Raw genomic sequence first — 21,053 nt, 5'->3', positions numbered from 1 at the left:
CATATTCCTATATACTTATAAAGGCATTTCTTTATGGTTATTATACTTACTTGTATTGGTGCCAAATAACTAAGTATAATAGTGTCCTTGAGTAGAAGTTTCTTATCTATATCAATTGATTGGTTGAATTGATAGTGAGATGATATAGAGAACACTACTCTTGATCATTCATAGTTAAGTATTAACATTCAGGGACAATGTTAATGTGATGAGACTAGTATTAGGTCAACTCGATGACTTGATCTCACAAGTCATGGATATAGAGATATCAAGTTGACACATGGGTATTGAATGACCCACCATGAGAAAGTATCATGGATCGTTATATGAGTGTCATATACTTTCTCATGTGACTATTAGTATGACTATCAGTCCTTAGACCTGAAGTCACCATGGTTCACTACGTAAGGAGTTGCATACTTTGGCTTCGTCAAACGTCACCTGTAAATGAGTGGACTATAAAGGCGATTACTGGGTATGTAACAAATTATGTGGAGGGATGTGAGTGAAGTAGATGGAATCTATCCCTCCTATATGACGGGAGTGACATCATGATTCTTGATAGAGTGAGACCACTAAGTGCATGACCATGCCCAAATGAGTCAATATGAGATATTGAGCTCATTTGATTAGAGTGAGGGGGTGTTTGGTTGATGGGTTTGAGAATGAGGGAATGGAATGATAGTAAAAGATATTGTTTGGATTATGGGTTTGTGAATGATAATTTGGGAATGATTTCTAGATTTATGGAAATCAACAAAACCCATATAACTAGATGAGTTTCATTCCCATTCTCATTCTCATTCCACCTTACTATTAAACCCATACCCATAGTCATTCTCATCATTTAACCAAACGCCACCTGAGTCTACTTGGAGTTCAAGATATAGATTGATTAGAGGATGACATGGTCTATGCCTCAATTTAAACAATCTAGATGTCAAGGATAGAAGGACATTGTCACATATTGTGAGAGTCATAATTAGTAGTCACAAAGGTGATGTTAGATCTCAACATTCTTGTAACTTGGGTAGTAATGATGTGTTGCTAGATACTGCTCATTACTTATGCTTCTAAATGGGTTTAGGAGCATTACCAACATTACAAGAACCTATAGGGTCACACACAAAGTGCAATTAGATGGAGATTAGGTTCATATGATGGACCAAGAGGATTAGGTTTATGTGATGAACCAAATTGGATTAAGAGTAATACAAATTAGACTAATTGAGTTGGACTCAATTTGATTCATGTGTCCAATGAGTCTAATTTAGATTATGATTCATTTAGTCAATTTAATTCAATGAATAGAGATTCATTAAATTAAATAGACTAGAATCAAAGGTTGGATTTGATCAACCATGGGAGATTAATAGGTCAAGTTTGACTTGACTTGAGAGGGAAGATGAAGGGTCAAGTTTGACTTGACCAAATGCCACCTCATTTGTGACTTGGCATGGGTAGGCCAATGATGGTATTCCACATCATCAAGGCCACATCATTGTGTGCCACCTCATGAGGGAGACCAAGAGTCATGACTCTTGGTATTACATGGAGGTATAAAACCTCTCATGAAGTGGCCGGCCACTTTATGTGAAGCAATCAATTGCTCATTCAAGACATCATCTTCTTCCTCCTCTCTTCTCATCTCTCCCTCTCCTCCATTGCTGAGCCACCCAAGAGTGCTAGCACACTCTAAGTGGTTTTTTCTCCACCTTTTGTCCGTGTGGATACTTGTAGAGGAGTGTTCACTTGACACTCTTCGAGATCCGACACCTTTTAGACGAGCGGGATAAGCGAAGGACTTCACTACAAAGGTATAATCTCTACCATGTAGATCTAGTGTAGATCTAGGAGAAAACTATGTATATGTAAATTTTTTATCTTCGCACGGATCCATGGCAAAAATTTCGGGGTTTCCGCAATACAAAAAGTGATTTTTACAGCTCGAAAGTTCTAACAGTGGTATCAGAGCTACGTGCGAAGCATATACTAGTTTTATTTGCATTTTATATAAAATTTGCAAATCTATAAATTTCTGTAAATTTACTGAATTTTAAAATCTTTATGAGTATATTTCTCTTGGGGCAAAACAACAAGTGTATAGTCACTTGGAGGTTTCAGCCACTAAGAGAAAATTTTCTGCAAATGAGTTGGTCTCGGCCAAATCGGTGATCTAAATGATTTTAGGTGCTGTAAGGTCTATGTAACACTCACAAAAATTAATTTTGTGAGTAGGGGTGCTGCCCCTAACCCCGTAAGGGGAGTTGTTACTTGACCTCGACCGAAAAAATCAACAAACTAGACTGCCGCGAAGTTGCGGCTCATAAAGGGTTGTTAGAATAGTAGTAAATTTATGAAAATTTATGAAAAATGCATATTTTGAATATGTGTGTGATGTGTTCATGGTAATGGCCCAAAAGACCCAATATGATTGGAAATTATGTGTTGTAATTCATAATATGGCCTGCGAGCCGTCATTTGGTTGTGAGTGTTATATTTTGTTACACGACCTGTGTGTCGTGCCCTCATTCTTTTAATATTCCTATTGTAAAATAGTTTTGGACTCGAATGTAACTCGAGTTTCACTTTTGTAATGTATAATTAAAGATGGAGTTACAAGAAGGAAGCCGACAACACAAGGTGGTCAAATGAAGACCTTAGAGAAGGTGCTATCCCTAGGTTGACCATTCGATCTTCTCTTTGGCTAAAGAGGATCGTAGTAGGGCCATAACCATGTCACATTATCTTTGAATATTGTTATATTCTTTATGTGTATGTGATGCATGCTAATGTAAGGTAATTAGTGCCTTAATGCGTATATGATACAAATTAATGATTAGATTAGATCTTAATCAACTCAACTCGGAATGACCTACCAAGTTTTGATACCCATCACTACCTCGATCATTTGTTGTTGTTGAATCTGCCAAAGTAGAGCAACACATTTTATCTTGGTAGGGTGCGGAGGGACAATTTTGGTCCCGCCTATCAAAGCTTGGGTGAGTACAAACTTAATTAGATTGAGTATAACTAGTTAACTCAATTGGATCGGGTATAACTATAGGCATTCTCCAATGGTTGGAAGATAGGATACAAATCACATTTATACTAGATCTTGGGCGATTTAGCCAAAGTTAACTCAAGTTTTAGTATAAATGAGGATCTTGATCCTATAAATAAGAGTTGCATAGAGATGTAATTGATAATTAGTTATCTACTGATCATACTAAGTCTTGGGTGATTTAGCTAAAGCTAACTCAAGGAATAGTATGATGTGGATCTTGTATCGCGAGAATTATAGCTAATTGGTATGAATCTAGTAGTGTGGTTTGACCACATCCATGACTTGATTCTACAAAAGCCCTATAATTCAGTGGGAGCATCATTTAGTTAAAGGCCTAATTAAATGATAAATGAAATATGGTATTTACTTTCCGTATTTTTATTGTTGTAGATTGCCATGTCGACAAACACGAACACTTTCTCCCTGCGTTCTGTCCTTGACAAGGACAAGCTCAATGGAGCTAATTTCCTGGACTGGTACAAGAATCTGAGAATCGTTCTCACACAAGAAAGAAAACTGTACGTCCTGGAGCAGCCCATTCCGAAGGCATCTCCTGCCACTACCACACGAGCTGACCGAGATGCTTATAAGAAGCATCAGGATGATGCATTAGATGTATCATGCCTCATGCTCGCAACCATGAACTCTAAGCTTCAGAAGCAACACGAGTTGATGACTGCTTATGATATGGTTGAACATCTTCGTCAACTATATCAAGGACAAGCAAGGAACAAGATATTCGAGATCTCTAAGGCACTGTTTCAGTGCAAGATGCAAGATGGGACTCCCGTAGGTCCATATGTACTCAAGATGATTGGGTACATAGAGAACCTACAGAGGTTGGGATTCTCACTTGGCCAAGAACTGGCCACTGACTTGATCTTGCAATCCTTGCCAGAAAGTTACAGTCAATTTGTCATGAATTACAACATGAACGAAATTGATAAGCCACTGCCTGAGCTACTAAGCATGTTGCGAACTGCGGAGCTCAACCTTAAGAAGGTAAAGACCAACTCCATTTTGATGGTGCAAAAGCATAAAGGCAAGGGAAAGTCTAAAGGTAAGGGAAAGTCCCAAGCCAAGGGCAAAGGCAAGGTAATGAAACCTAAAGGAGGGGTTGCCAAGGATGCTACCTGCTTCCACTGCGATCAGACTGGGCACTGGAAGAGAAATTGCAAAGGATACCTGGAAGATCTTAAGAAGAAGAGAAATGAGATTTCTACTTCAGGTATATTTGTTATAGAAGTTAATCTCTCTATTTCTTCATCGTGGATATTAGATACCGGATGTGCTTCTCACATTTGTACTTGTGTACAGACTCTGAGAAATAGTAGGACATTGACGAAGGGCGAGGTGGACTTACGAGTAGGCAATGGAGCACGGGTTACTGTAAGAACTTATTTTCTATCTCTGCCCTCTGGGCTTGTACTAGAATTAGATGAATGTTATTATGTGCCTGCTCTCATAAAGAACATAATTTCAGTTTCTTGTTTAGACAAGAAAGACTTTTCTTTTATAATAAAGAACAAATGTTGTTCCATTTATTTAAAAGATATATTCTATTATAGTGCACCTATGATGAACGGACTCTATATTCTAGACTTAGAGAACCCCATCTATAACATAAGTACCAAAGGTTCAAGTCTAATGAAATGAACCGAACCTATCTCTGGCATTGTCGCTTAGGTCATATAAATGAGAATCGCTTATCCCAGCTCCATAAAGATGGTTTGCTGGACTCATTTGATTTTTAATCATATGAGACATGCGAGTCATGCCTACTGGACAAGATGACCAAGACTCCCTTTAGTGGACACAGCGAAAGAGCAACTGACTTGTTAGGACTTATACATAGTGATGTATATGACCTTTCAATGTCACTGCCAGAGGTGGCTATAGGTACTTCATTACATTTACTGATGACTTCAGTAGATATAGTTATGTGTATCTGATGACACATAAATTACAATCCTTTGAAAAGTTCAAAGAATTTAAGAATGAAGTACAAAACCAACTAGGCAAGAGTATTAAGAAACTTCGATCAGATCGAGGTGGTGAATACCTTAGCCATGAGTTTCGTGACTATTTAGCTGAATGTGGGATTCTATCCCAACTCACTCCTCTTGGAACACCACAGTAGAATGGTGTTTCTGAAAGGAGGAATCGTACCCTATTAGATATGGTACGATCTATGATGAGTCACACAGATCTTCCTATATCTTTTTGGGGATATGCTCTAGACACAGCAGCCTTCACACTTAACCGTGTTCCATCAAAAGCTGTGATAAAGACATCATATAGGATATGGACTGGGAGAGATGCCCAGGTATCTTTTATGAGGATTTGGGGTTGTGAGGCTTACGTTCGACGTCAAGTCTTGGACAAATTGGGACCCAAATATGATAAGTGCTATTTTATAGGATATCCCAAGGAAATGAAGGGATATTACTTCTATAATCCCAGTCATAACAAAGTGTTTGTGGCTAAGACTAGGGTATTTCTAGAAAGAAACTTTGTTTCTAGAAAAACTAGTGGGAGTACGTTCGATATTGAAGAAGTTCAAGATATGGACCATAACATTGAAGCCTTGATGGAAGTTGAACTGGAACCACAAAATATTGTGGATGATGAGATTGTTCCACAAGGAGTTGAGGAACAACAACCAGTTCAAGTAGACCTACCTCTTCGCAGGTCTGATAGGGTATGTCGTCAGCCTGAGAGATACTCATTTCTCTTGTCTGACCATGATGATGTTATGCTCGTTGAGACTGAGCCTACCTCCTATCAAGAAGCTGTGATGAGACCAGATTCTGAGAAATGGCTAGAGACCATGAGATCCGAGATGGACTCCATGTACACCAACCAAGTATGGACTTTGGTTGATCCACCTGAAGGTGTCAAACCCATTAGGTGTAAGTGGGTCTTTAAGAGAAAGACTGACATGGATGGACTTATCTATAAGGGTCGTTTGGTAGCTAAAGGTTTCAAGCAAATTCACGGTATTTACTATGATGAAACCTTTTCTCCAGTGGCGATGTTTAAGTCTATTCGGATCATGCTTGCTATTACAGCATACCATGATTATGAGATCTGGTAGATGGATGTAAAAACCACGTTTCTGAATGGAAACTTGCTCGAGGATGTGTACATGACACAACCTGAGGGTTTTGTAGATCCACAACATACTGGCAGAGTATGCAAGCTGCATAAGTCCATTTATGGACTAAAGCAAGCTTCTCAGAGCTGGAATCTTTGATTTGATGATGTGATCAAACAGTTTGGTTTCATCAAGAATGAAGATGAACCTTGTGTCTATAAGAAGGTTGTTGGGAACACAGTTGTCTTCCTTGTATTGTATGTGGATGACATACTACTCATTGGAAATGACATCCCTTTGCTGCAGTCTGTAAAGACTTGGCTGGGGAATTGTTTCTCAATGAAGGACTTAGGTGAAGCAGGCTGCATTCTAGGCATAAAGATCTATAGAGATAGATCTAAGAGATTGCTTAGCCTAAGTCAAAGTACATATATTGACAAGGTATTACTACGATTTGCCATGCAGAATTCCAAGAAAGAATTTCTGCCGATATTACATGGTGTGAGTCTTTCGAAGACTCAAAGTCCCTCTTCTAGAGAGGAGAGAGACCGCATGGATAAGATCCCTTATGCTTCAGCCATAGGATCTATCATGTACGCCATGCTATATACTCATCCTGATGCTTCGTATGCTTTGAGCATGACGAGCATGTACTAGTCAGATCCAGGTGAGTGTCACTGGATAGCGGTCAAGAATATTCTTAAGTACTTGAGAAAGACTAAACAATATTTCTTGATATATGGAGGCGATGGCGAGCTAGCTGTAAAGGGTTACAGTGATGCCAGCTTCCAGACCGATCAAGATGATTATCGATCGCAGTCAGGTTCGTGTTTGCATTAATGGTGGTGCTGTGAGCTGGAAGAGTTCGAAGCAGGACACAGTAGCTGATTCTACGACAGAGGTCGAGTATATTACTGTATCAGAAACAACAAAGGAGGCAGTTTGGATCTGCAAGTTCATCACTGAACTTAGGGTGGTTCCTAGCATTGCTGACCCCATTGAGCTCTATTGTGACAACAATGGAGCAATTGCGCAGGCTAAGGAACCTCGCTCACACCAGCGGACCAAACATATACTACAGCGCATCCATCTCATTCGAGAGATTATCGATAGAGGAGATGTGAAGATTTGCAGAGTACCCACAGAGGCTAACATCGCAGATCCCTTGACCAAGACTTTGGCACAGAGAAAGCATGATGGTCACACTTGTTGGGTTTTTCGGGCCGCGAAAACGGCTTTTTCGCATCGCGAAAACCCCGAATCACCCTAGCCAACAGATCCGTGCGAAGAGTATAGAACAAAATTTTACGAGTATGAGTTTAAAACTTATATCTACTCCTAGATCTACATGAAAAGATTTATACCTTCGAAGCGAAGCCCTTCGTAATCCCGCAAGTCCAAGGTACGCCAGATCTCAAAGTTGTCAACGTAGACAACTCTCTAGTGATATCCACACGAACAAGATGTGTTCTCTAACACTCAAGGATGGAGAAGAGAGCACCCCAAGTGTGCTAGCACTTTCTAGGGCTCTCGGGTAGGATTTAAAAGGGGAGAAAGGAGAGAAAGAAAAGGAATCTCACATACTCCTCTAGGTACCCTCCTTTGTGACCTTCACTCTCCCTTATTCTCTTGGAACACAACTCACACACCTTCTCAATTTCTTGAAACCCACGGCAACAACAAGAGAAGGAGAAAGAGAGCTAAGGAGGAAGAAGCATTCAATACCAAATCAATGCCACAAAAAAATGAAACCATTTTTCATTATGTGGTCGGCCACACATGGGTAACTCCCCATTTAATGTGGCTGGCCACATTAAATGGAGAATTGTAACCTCTTGATCTCCCTTGATGATGTGGAGATGATGTGGCAAGGTTAGTCATGCCATGTAGGATGAGTCAACCTTCATGATGTGGCAATACATCAAGTCAAACTTGATGTTTCAACTTCCATTTGGTCAAGTCAAAATTGACCAATTCTCTTCCTTGTTGAGTTAAATCCAATCTTTGATTCAAGTCAATTTTAATTTAATGAATCTCAATTCATTAATATAAATTGACTCAATGAATCATATTTAAATTAGACTCATTCAACAATTGAATCTAATTGAGTCTAACTCAATAATCTAATTTGAATCCAATCTTTGGTGCATCATATGAACCTAATCCAATTGGTTCATCATATGAACCTAATCTCCATCCACTTGTTCTTTGTGTGTGACCCAATATGTTCTTGTAACGTTGGCAATGTTTCTAAACTCCTTTAGAAACATAAGCAATGAGCGGCATCTAGCAATACATCATTGCTACCCAAGTTACAAGAATGTTGAGATCCAACATCACCTTGTGACTGCTAATTGTGACTCCTCACAATATGTGACATTGTCCTTCTATCCTAGACATCTAGATTGATCAATGTAAGACATAAACCTTGTCATCCTCTAATCAATCTAAATCTTGAACTCCAAGTAGACTCACTAAATCAAATGAGCTCAATATCTCATATTGACTCATATGGGCATGGCCATGCACTTCGTGGTCTAACTCTATCAAGAATACCGATGTCGCTCCCGTCATATGGGAGGGATAGATCCCATCTACATCACTCACATCCCTCTGCATAATTCGTTATATACCCAGTAATCGCCTTTATAGTCCACCCAGTTACGGGTGACGTTTTACGAAACCAAAGTACATAACTCTTTATGTAGGGAACCATGGTGACTTCAGGTCTAAGGACCAATAGTCATACTAATAGTCACATGAGAAAGTATATGACACTCATATAACGATCCATGATACTTTCTCATGGCGGGTCATTCAGTATACATTCTCCAATGCATACCCATGTGTCAATTTGATATCTCCATATCCATGACTTGTGAGATCAAGTCATCGAGTTGACCTACATGCTAGTCTTATTGCATTAACATTGTCCCTGAATGTTAATACTCGACTAGGAATGATTTAGAGTAGTGTTCCCTATATCATCTCACTATCGATTCAACCAATCGATTGATATAGGTAAGAACCTTCTACTCAAGGACGTTATAATACTTAGTTTATTTGGCACCAATACAAGTAAGTATAATAACCAAACAAATGCCTTTATTAATATAAGAATATGATATAATAAGTCCATAATACAATCATCAAATGATTGGCTCTAGGGCTCTAGCTAACAATTTTCCACTAGCACTAGTGCCAATCAGTGTAGGCTCTAAGCCCCAATGACCTAGTGTGACCATCATGCTTCCTATGTGCCAAAGCCTTGGTCAAGGGATCTGCGATGTTAGCCTCTGTAGGTACTCTGTAAATCTTCACATCTCCTCTCTTGGTGATCTCTCGAATGAGATGGAAGCGCCGTAGTATATGTTTGGTCCGCTGGTGTGAGCGAGGTTCCTTCGCCTGTGTTATAGCTCCATTGTTGTCACAATAGAGCTCAATGGGGTCAGCTATGCTAGGAACCACCCCAAGTTCAGTGATGAACTTGCGGATCCAAACTGCCTCCTTTGCTGCCTCTGATGCAGCAATGTACTCGGCCTCTGTTGTAGAATCAGCTATTGTGTCCTGCTTCGAACTCTTCCAACTCACAACACCACCATTTATGCAGAACACGAACCCCGACTGCGATCTATAGTCATCCTGGTCGGTCTAGAAGCTTGCATCACTGTAACCCTTTACAGCTAGCTCATCATTGCCTCCATATATAAAGAAATATTCTTTAGTCCTTCTTAAGTACTTAAGAATATTCTTGACCGCTATCCAGTGACTTTCACCTGGATCTGACTGGTATCTGCTCGTCATGGTCAAAGCATACGAGACATCAGGTCGAGTACATAGCATGGCGTACATGATCGATCCTATGGCTGAGGCATAAGGGATCTGATCCATACGGTCTCTCTCCTCTCTAGAAGAGGGACCTTGAGTCTTCGAAAGACTCACGCCATGTGACATCGGCAGAAATCCCTTCTTGGAGTTCTGCATGGCAAACCGAAGGAGTACCTTGTCAATGTATGTACTCTGACTTAGGCCAAGCAATCTCTTAGATCTATCTCTATAGATCTGTATCCCTAGAATGCGGGATGCCTCACCTAAGTCCTTCATTGAGAAGCAACTCCCTAGCCAGGTCTTGACAGACTGAAGCAAAGGGATGTCCTTCCCAATGAGTAGTATGTCATCCACATACAATATGAGGAAGACAACTATGTCCCCTACAACCTTCTTGTAGACACAAGGCTCATCTTCGTTCTTGATGAAACCAAACTATTTGATTGTATCATCGAATCGAAGATTCCAGCTCCGAGAAGCTTGCTTTCGTCCATAAATGGACCTATGCAGCTTGTATACTCTGCTAGTATGCTGTGGATCTACAAAACCATCAGGTTGTGTCATGTACACATCCTCGAGCAGGTTTCCATTCATAAACGTGATTTTGACATCCATCTGCCATATCTCATAGTCATGGTAGGCTGCAATAGCAAGCATGATCCGAATGGACTTAAACATCGCTACTGGAGAAAAGGTTTCATCATAGTCAATACCATGAATCTGCTTGAAACCTTTAGCTACCAAGTGACCCTTATAGATAAGTCCAGCCATGTCAGTCTTTCGCTTAAAGACCCACTTACACCCTATGGGTTTTACCCCTTCAGGTGGATCAACCAAAGTCCATACTTGGTTGGTGTACATAGAATCCATTTCGGATCTCATGGCTTCTAGCCATCTCTCGGAATCTGGTCTCATCACAGCTTCCTGATAGGTGGTAGGCTCATCCTCTATGAGCACTATGTCATCATGGTCAGACAAGAGAAATGAGTATCTCTCAGGCTGACGACGTACCCTATCAGACCTGCGAAGAGGTAGGTCTACTTGAACTGGTTGTTGTTCCTCAACTCCTTGTGGAACAACATCATCCATAACACTTTGTGGTTCCAGTTCAACTTCCATCGAGGCTTCAGTGCTAGGATCCGCATCTTGAACTTCTTCAAGATCGAATGTACTCCCACTAGTCTTTCTAGAAACAAAGTCCCTTTCTAGAAAGACTCCAGTCTTTGCCACAACTATCTTGTGCTGACTGGGAATGTAGAAGTAATATCTCTTAGTTTCCTTGGGATATCCTATAAAGTAGCACTTGTCAGATTTGGATCCTAACTTGTCTGAGACTTGACATCGAACGTAAGCCTCACAACCCCAAATCCTCATGAAAGACACCTGGGCATCTCTCCCAGTCCATATCCTATATGGTGTCTTTATCACGGCCTTGGATGGAACTCGGTTGAGTATAAAAGCTGCCGTGTCTAGAGCATAGCCCCAAAGGTATGTCGGACGATCTGTGTGACTCATCATAGATCGTACCATATCTAATAGGGTACGATTCCTCCTTTCGGATACACCATTCCACTGTGGTGTTCCAGGAGGAGTGAGTTGGGATAGAATCCCACACTCAGCTAGGTAGTCACGAAACTCATGGCTAAGGTATTCTCCACCTCTATCGGATCGAAGTATCTTAATACTCTTGCCAAGCTGGTTCTGTACTTCATTCTTGAATTCTTTGAACTTTTCAAAGGATTCAGACTTATGTGTCATCAAGTACACATAACCATATCTACCGAAGTCATCAGTAAATGTGATGAAGTACCTATAACCGCCTCTAGCAGCGACATTGAAAGGGTCACATACATCACTATGTATGAGTCCTAACAAATCAGTCGCTCTCTCGCTGTGCCCACTAAAGGGAGTCTTGGTCATCTTGCCTCGTAGGCATGACTCGCATACCTCATATGATTCAAAATCAAATGAGTCCAGCAAACCATCCTTATGGAGCTGGGATAAGCGCTTGTCATTTATATCACCTAAGCGACAGTGCCAGAGGTATGTTTGGTTCAGGTCATTTGACTTGAACCTCTTGGTATTTATGTTATAGATAGGGCTTTCAAGGTCTAGAATATAGAGTCCGTTTATCAGATGTGCACTACAATAAAACATATCGTTTAAATAGACGGAACAACATTTGTTCTTTATTGTAAACCAAAATCCTTTCTTGTCCAAACAAGAAACTGAAATTATGTTCTTAGTCAAGGCAGGCACATAACAACAATCATCTAATTCTAGTACAAGCCCAGAGGGCAGAGATAGATGATAAGTTCCTACAGCAATAGCAGCAACCCGTGCTCCATTGCCTACTCGTAGGTCTACCTCACCCTTCGTCAATGCCCTGCTATTTCTCAGCGCTTGTACATTAGTACAAATGTGCGAAACACATCCGGTATCTAATACCCACGATGAAGAAATAGAGAGGTTGACTTCTATAACATGTATACCTGAAGTAGAAATCTTATTTCTCTTCTTCGTAAGATTTTCCAGGTATTCTTTGGAGTTCCTCTTCCAGTGCCTTGCTTGTCCTTGATATAGGTGACAAAGATGTTCAACCATATCGTAAGCGCCCATCAACTCATGTTGCCTCTGAAGCTCAGAGTTCATGGTCGCGAGCATAAGACAGGACACATCTAATGCATCATCTTGATGCTTCTTGTAAGCATCTCGGTCTGCTCGCGTGGCAGTGGCAGGAGGAGCCTCCGAAATGGGCTGCTCCAGAACGTACAGTTTACGTTCTTGGGTGAGAACTATTCTCAGGTTCCTGTACCAGTCCAGGAAATTTGCTCCGTTGAGCTTGTCCTTCTTAAGGACAGAACGCAGAGAGAAGTTGTTCGTGTTTGACATCATGGAAATTCTACAACAAAAATAAATGCAGAAATAAATATCATATTCTTAATCTTTTAATTAGGCCTTTAACTAAATAATGCTCCCACTGAATTCTATAATTCATGTGGGACAAGATCCACATCATACTAACCCTTTGAGTTAGCTTTGGCTAATACGCCCAAGATTTAGTATGATCGGTAGGTAACGATTACCAATTACATCTCTATGCAACTCTTGTTTATAGGATCAAGATCCGCATTTATATTAAAACTCGAGTTAGCTTTGGCTAATACGCCCGAGAGTTAATATATATGTGATTTTGACCTATCTTTCCAACCGTTGGAAGAATGCCTATAGTTATACTCGATCCAACCGAGTTAACTAGGAATACTCAATCTAATTGAGTTGTACTCACCCATGCGTTGATAGGCGGGACCAAGATTGTCCCTCCGTACGCTACCAAGATAGTATGTGTTGCTCTGCTTTGGCAGATTCAACAACAACATGCGATCGAGGTAGTGGTAGGTATCACGGCATGGTAGGCATTACGAGTTGACGTGATTTAGATCTAATCTAAACGATGATGCGTATCATATACTCGATAGATCTAATCTAATCGAAGGGTGCATCATGTGACTTAGATCTAATCTAATCGTAAGGCACTAATTAATTACTTAATTAACTAGCATGCATCACATACACACAAAACAATTAATTAAATAATTAATCAAATAATTTTGTGATTATGTCATGACCCTACTACGATCTTCTCAAGCCAATGAGAAGATCGGATGGTCAACCTAAGGTCAACAGCTTCTCAAGCTTCTTCCTTTGACCACCTTGTGTTGCTCGCGCCCTCCTCGTAACTCCGTCTCGTGTGGACCTTCCACCGCTTCAAAATTTACATTACAATTTTGAAACTCGAGTTACATTCAAGTCTAAATCTAATTTACAACCAGAATATAAGAGAAAGGCACGACGCGCAAGTCGTGAAAAAAAAATAAAATACAGCACGCACATCACATAACGGCACGCAGGCCGTATTATGAATTACAACACAAATCCAATCACATTGGGTTTTTTTTGGGCCATGACTATCACAAAATTATTATATAATTCTAAATTATATATTTTTCATAATTTTCTGTAATTTTCATAATTTTTACAATTTTATGAGTAAATTTTTCCCGGCGGTCCCGTTTAGCGTTTTCGGGCGCAATCGCGGAACGAATCCCCTTGCGGGGCCAGGGGCAGCGCCCCTACCTGCGATCTAACCATCGCGAGGCTTCCTTTGCGATCTAACAGCACCTAAGCCCACTGTCCCAAAAAGTTTTAGGATGAAACCAAGCCGTTTTGGAAAAATCTTCCCGGTAGCCGAAGCCTACAAGTGCCGAAACACTTGTGCTTCGCTTCTACGAGAAAATTACCCATAAAAATCATAAAAAAAAACTAAATTTACAGAATATTACAGAACCTTTAATTTTTCATAAAAATCAAATTAAACTTGTACAAGCTTCGCACGTGGCTCTGATACCACTGTTGGGTTTTTCGCGTTGCGAAAACCCCGAATCACCCTAGCCAACGAATCCGTGCGAAGAGTATAGAACAAAATTTTACGAGTACGAGTTTACAACTTAGATATACTCCTAGATCTACATGAAAAGATTTATACCTTCGAAGCGAAGCCCTTCGCAATCCCGCAAGTCCAAGGTACGCTGGATCTCGAAGTTGTCAACGTAGACAACTCTCTAGTGATATCCACACGAACAAGATGTGTTCTCTAACACTCAAGGATGGAGAAGAGAGCTGTTACCCTCCGCAAGTGTACGGAAATGTCGCAAGTAATATAAAAGATTATCGTATCCACAGGGACTGGAATAAGCACTAGAAATGCCTCAATGCGAATTAGCTAAACAACTATCCAATCATTTCAAAAGCAAAGTAAAGGTAAACAAATCTAGTCTTAAAGATCAACAAACAAGAGTCTAGTGTTTTGGGTTATGATAAAGGGAGATTCTAGGAGTTTCGGTTTCTTTGTAAGATTTCTTGAATGTAAATGGTTCACCAATTCTTATCCCTCAATTGCCAAACATGTAGAAAGTTGCCGGTTCCCTCTTGCAATAGACAACCGGCTAAGGATTGAGAAATGTATCTAAATAGGATTAATTAGACATGTACCTATGTTGTCCTTACACAGAAGTGCACCTATTACTATGCCTTCCTCGGATATCAACGTAGAAGCCCACGACTCATTAATCTATCAAGATACAAGCAGCTAGTCATAAAATCCATCCTACTCTCTTGAATATCCCTATTTCCTCTTCAAGATTATCTCTCAAACGTCCTTACACGGGCTTGCACCTGTCACGTGGATCCCTCGGATGATCGAGTGAGAGTTTATCTTTATAAAGTCCACAAGAAATCCAAACAATCAATCAAGAATGAGAATTAAGCACAAATCACCATTAATCATTCAAGATCTAATTGATACAAGCAAGTCAATGTCATTGAAACAAGAAAATGGCAAATCCATTAGAGATTACATCAATCCATCATACAAATACTCCCTTAACCCTAGAATACAAGATCTACTCCATGAATCGAGGAAGAAAACCCGAAGAAATAGAGTTTACAAGCATTCCTTGAATCCCCCAATCCAAGAAACCAAGAAAAGGGAGGAAGAGAAAACTTATCTACAAAGAAGCTTCGTCTTCGGATCCAATCCACGCTCCGGAGTTGAAATCGTCGAGATCTCCCTTAGAATCGCCCAGAAATCCTCCCAAGAATGGGAGGAAACCACCAAATCTTGCTTTCTCCCAAAAGGGGAGAGATCCCCTTTCAATTCATGAAGAAGGGTTTAAATAGAGGAGGGAATCGGGCGCCACACGGCCCCGCGGCAGTGTGAGATCCACACGGCCATGTCCGGCTTCTGCCCTGGTTACGGTAGTGTGGTGCACATGGCCAAGGCCCTCTGCTCTCTGGAAATATTACGGCCACAGCCTGCTTAGTCTCTGGAAATGCTACACGGCCGTGTGGTGCACACGGCCGCAGCCTGCTTAGTCTCTGGAAATCTCACACGGCCGTGTAGATCCACACGACCATGTAAGGCTTCTGCTTTGGTTGGCTTCAAATCTTGACACGGCCGTGCGAGGTTCACATGGCCATGTCATCTCCCTCTTCTGTTGGTGCCAAACTCCACACGGCCCGAGCTCCATCCCAGTGCATGGCCGTGTAAGGTATACGACCCGGTGCTTTCCCCCTTCATTTCCTCCAATGCATGCCCAAAGATGTAGATTCTTCTCCAAATCGACTCCTGTGTACAGAAAATGCACAAAAAGCAGGTCTCCGAACCAAAAGAGTAAATATGCTAAAAGGAAAGCTGGAAGTATAAAAATGCATAGATCAAGCATGCTCAAAGTATGTAAATGTGTGTAAAAACATGCATAAAAGAGTATATAATCTACTCACATCACACCCCCAGACTTAAACCTTTGCTTGTCCTCAAGCATTCCGATCTAAATTCATATGTTCTACAACACATTCATAAAACCCAGTGCACTTTCCTAACTCTATTAAAAAGTTTCATTAACAAGCTTGATCATGGAAACAAATAAGGTATGGTTCAAGCATAAGAATCTTGTGCGCAGTGTAAAAGTAACTCAACACCCTTCAAGTTTCAATCCATGTCCTAGTCAAGTCGTCATCAAATTTGAATTCCTAATGTTTCCAGTGAAAGACAAGTAACCAGTGATAGGCACTTACTCACCATTCACTTGGTTCATATTTCTCAACTAACCCAAGGTCTCAAAGGTGTGCTCAATCTCAAGGGAAGCTAAGCAGTCATTTCTCCAGTAACCTAACTCGGTCTCAAAGGGGTGACTTGCTAGATTCCACTCATGACAACTGTTTTTTATATCCCTTATTGTTCATTTTTTTTTTATAAGTGTTTGCATTGTGCAAAACTTATTCACAAATGTACTTTTAGCACACATGTTGGGATATTTTGATTTTTCCAAATGAGCTTTAATGATTTGAGCCTCATCCAGTAACCAAAATGAAAGTTGAGAGATTACCATGGAAACCAAGTACTAAGCAAACAAGATGAATCATGACTATTTCAATGACATCAACTATTCAAGCATCAAGCACAAGTGTAGTGAAGATAAAATCCTTAAGGTTGAACCAAAACTAAAACTCATCACCATAGATTCTTAGCTTATTAATGCTTCCCAAGATAGAAAAAAGAACTACACAAAGTTTACTAGTAGCATCATTCGAACATCATGAATCAAGACAATAATCGTGCTAACATTTCACTTGAATCCAAGAAAGCATATAAGTGAAGTTTTGATGTTCTCAAGATGTATGCCACAAAAAATCAAAACCAAAATGCAAGACATAAGCAAAAAACAAAAACAAACAAAGCAAATCAAATGCATCTAATGCATCCCCCCAGACTTAAAATTTTCATTGTCCCAATGAAAACTAAAAACAATGTGGAGGAGATTTTAAGAGAAGTTACCAAGTGATGAGCTCCAAATGGTTGACATTCATATTTTTTTTTTTAGATACTCCTCTATCCAATACTCACATTCTTCCACAACTTTGAATTCTACAACAATAAGATAGACAAGAAAAATTAAGTAGATGATACATGTTTATTATAAAGAGAGAACTAAAGACATAAAAGAAAATAAGGAAAATGAACTTGGGTTGCCTCCCAAGAAGCGCTTGTTTAAGGTCATTAGCTCGACCACCTCATTAGATTCATCTAAATCTTGCTCTTGGAGGGGTAAGATATTTTAGAACCCTCCTACCAAGGGCTCTTATTATGGAGGGAGCTTTCATCAAAGGAGCTACAAAGTAAAGTAAAACTCTCTCCATCTTCGTCTTCTTGGAAATTTTTTCAGGTGGTCGAAGACGGTTCAGATTGAGCTTCCAATTATTGGCCCATGTGAAATCTGCACATCCAAAAGAAAAACAAATCTCCCACAAGCATGTTATATAGTATAGAGCTAGAACCATATCAAGATAAGATGAATAAGTAATAAAAACTGAATCACATCCAACAAAGTCAATTATAGGTACCTCCATAAAGTTTTCCAAAAGATCACAAGAAATACTAACCTTACTTTGCTGAGAAATACCTGAAATTTCTAAACATGTAGATGTGACTTCCTCTGAATCAAATGATGGTTCTGTCTCTAGCTTAGGTGTTGATGATATCAATGATGGTGATTCTTGAGACTCTGCTAGCTCTGCATAAGTCTCTACACATTGTTCCAAAACATGATCAATTCTTAAAACCTCTAAGGGTTGTCTTGACAAAGGTGGTGATCCTTGAGATGCTGCTTCCACAACACAGCTCCCTACACATTCTTCCATATCATCATCATCAACACATACATCAAAAAATAAACCAACATCTATGTCCTCAATAGGAGAATCAATAACAAGAGGATCAATAACTTCACTTGCAGTTTTAAGTTGATCTACCACATCACATTCATCATCTGAAAATTCAATGTCACTATAACACCTTATAAAATTTTGAGGTAGATCTGAAAACTTATTTACCACTATATTATCAATAAAATCCTCATCTGAAAAATCTTCATCTTCATATATATTCAAAAATCTGCACTCAACCATATTAGTGTCACAGGATTTGCCGAAATCTTTATTTTCATTGACCCCCACTAACCTTTGTGGAAAAGGAACCCTTAGTGAAGGTCTTGGGAAAGACTGAACTTCCTTTTTCCTAAATTTCCTTTGAGCTTTTGGAGGAGGTCCAACTTGCTTATCTAATGTTGGTGTGATTAATCGTTGAGGGAAAGGTACTTCTGGCCTTTGGGAACTTCCTAGAGAAATGGAATTGAGTTCTTGTGATCTTCTATTATTCTTCTCCTCAATTCTAAACATGTCATTCTTCAGAAGTTCTTCATGATTTTTGCCACTTCTCAACCCCACATCATTACACTTTTCATTGGATCTTGACTGTGTAGGAGGGGGATCTTCTTTAAACCATTTTGAAACAATACTATTAAGCTTTGCCCCCAAATGTTTGAACTCCTCACACTGTGACTTGTGAATTTCAACATTTTTAGGTGGTTGAATTTCATTTTGTTTGACAGGCTCTCTTACATTCATGGCTTGCACTTTTTGAATATCTGAGGGAAATTCCATCCAACTTTTGTTCGACCATTCATGGAGGTTCAATGTCACTTGATCAATTAACGAATAAGCTTCATCTACACTTTTGTCCATAAAAGAACCTCCAGCTGATGAATCCAATAAAGTCTTGTCTGAGAAAGAAATTCCCCCATAGAATATGTGCAAAATCAACCATTTTTCAAAACCATGATGAGGGCACTGCCTTTGAAGACTCTTGAATCTATCCCATGCTTCAAATAATGATTCTCCATATGCCTGAGAAAAATTTGTTATGCAATTCCTCATATACACCGTTCTACTTGGAGGGAAAAAATGATTCAGAAATTGCTTCTCCAATTGTTCCCAACTTGTGATGCTTTGAGGACAGAGAGAATATAGCCAAGTCCTTGCTTTATCCTTGATACTGAAAGGAAATGTCATCAATCGAACTGCATCTGCTGATACTCCTTCACATTTCACCAAATCACAAATCTCTAAAAATGTTTCAAGATGCAGATAAGGACTTTCTGATACTTCTCCTCCAAATTTGTGACCTTATATCATGAAAATTATCTCTGGGTCTAGTTGGAAACTTTCTGCTTCAATTTGAGGTTGCACAATGGGAGATAAAAATCTTGCATAAAAGGGTGTAGAAAAATTTCTCATGGTCCTGCTTGACATGTTAGAGCTCATGGATATTCAAGAAGAAAAAGAAAATTATCAAGAATCAAAAACAAGAAATAAAATGCAATATGAAAAGCAAGAAAGCAAATGCCGAATTTAAATTGCAAGAAAGAAGGTGCATAATGAAAACAAGAAAGAAAAGATAAAAGGAAAAAGAAAAATGTCTAGAATAATTCATATACTAAAAATTGCAAGATATGTTTACAAAAAAAAAGAAGATAGAAACAAGATCAAAAGATAAAACAGAGAAAAGTTAGATTAGAGTACTAGAAATCAAGAATGCAAAGTTAGAATTAGAATTAGAATTGCAACAAAAAGAATTGTCAAGAATGTTATTCAAGAAAAGAAAAGCTTATAGAAACAGAATTCTAAAGTTACAACTATGAAAATGTAAAGAAAGAAAGAAAAGTTATGTTTAGTCTAACTCAATTGATAATTCCTAATGTTATAGCGCAGTCCCCGGCAACGGCGCCAAAAACTTGTTACCCTCCGCAAGTGTACGGAAATGTCGCAAGTAATATAAAAGATTATCGTATCCACAGGGACTGGAATAAGCACTAGAAATGCCTCAATGCGAATTAGCTAAACAACTATCCAATCATTTCAAAAGCAAAGTAAAGGTAAACAAATCTAGTCTTAAAGATCAACAAATAAGAGTCTAGTGTTTTGGGTTATGATAAAGGGAGATTCTAGGAGTTTCGGTTTCTTTGTAAGATTTCTTGAATGTAAATGGTTCACCAATTCTTATCCCTCAATTGCCAAACATGTAGAAAGTTGTCGGTTCCCTCTTGCAATAGACAACCGGCTAAGGACTGAGAAATGTATCTAAATAGGATTAATTAGACATGTACCTATGTTGTCCTTACACAGAAGTGCACCTATTACTATGCCTTCCTCGGATATCAACGTAGAAGCCCACGACTCATTAATCTATCAAGATACAAGCAGCTAGTCATAAAATCCATCCTACTCTCTTGAATATCCCTATTTCCTCTTCAAGATTATCTCTCAAACGTCCTTACACGGGCTTGCACCTGTCACATGGATCCCTCGGATGATCGAGTGAGAGTTTATCTTTATAAAGTCCACAAGAAATCCAAACAATCAATCAAGAATGAGAATTAAGCACAAATCACCATTAATCATTCAAGATCTAATTGATACAAGCAAGTCAATGTCATTGAAACAAGAAAATGGCAAATCCATTAGAGATTACATCAATCCATCATACAAATACTCCCTTAACCCTAGAATACAAGATCTACTCCATGAATCGAGAAAGAAAACCCGAAGAAATAGAGTTTACAAGCATTCCTTGAATCCCCCAATCCAAGAAACCAAGAAAAGGGA

General features: G+C 39.4%; 1 non-coding gene across 1 annotated transcript; it reads left to right on the top strand.

Annotated features, from left to right (window-relative positions):
- The first annotated feature begins 19,221 nt into the window (after positions 1-19,221).
- LOC122022008 lies at positions 19,222-19,327 on the top strand. Its single transcript, XR_006122758.1, has one exon. It is a non-coding gene; the product is annotated as a small nucleolar RNA R71 (small nucleolar RNA).
- Positions 19,328-21,053: the final 1,726 nt, after the last annotated feature.

This window comes from Zingiber officinale, chromosome 9A (genome assembly GCF_018446385.1).
Source record: "Zingiber officinale cultivar Zhangliang chromosome 9A, Zo_v1.1, whole genome shotgun sequence".
NCBI classification, from domain to species: domain Eukaryota; kingdom Viridiplantae; phylum Streptophyta; class Magnoliopsida; order Zingiberales; family Zingiberaceae; genus Zingiber; species Zingiber officinale.
Note: the sequence above shows the minus strand (reverse complement) of the source record. Positions and strands in the feature narration are given on the sequence as shown.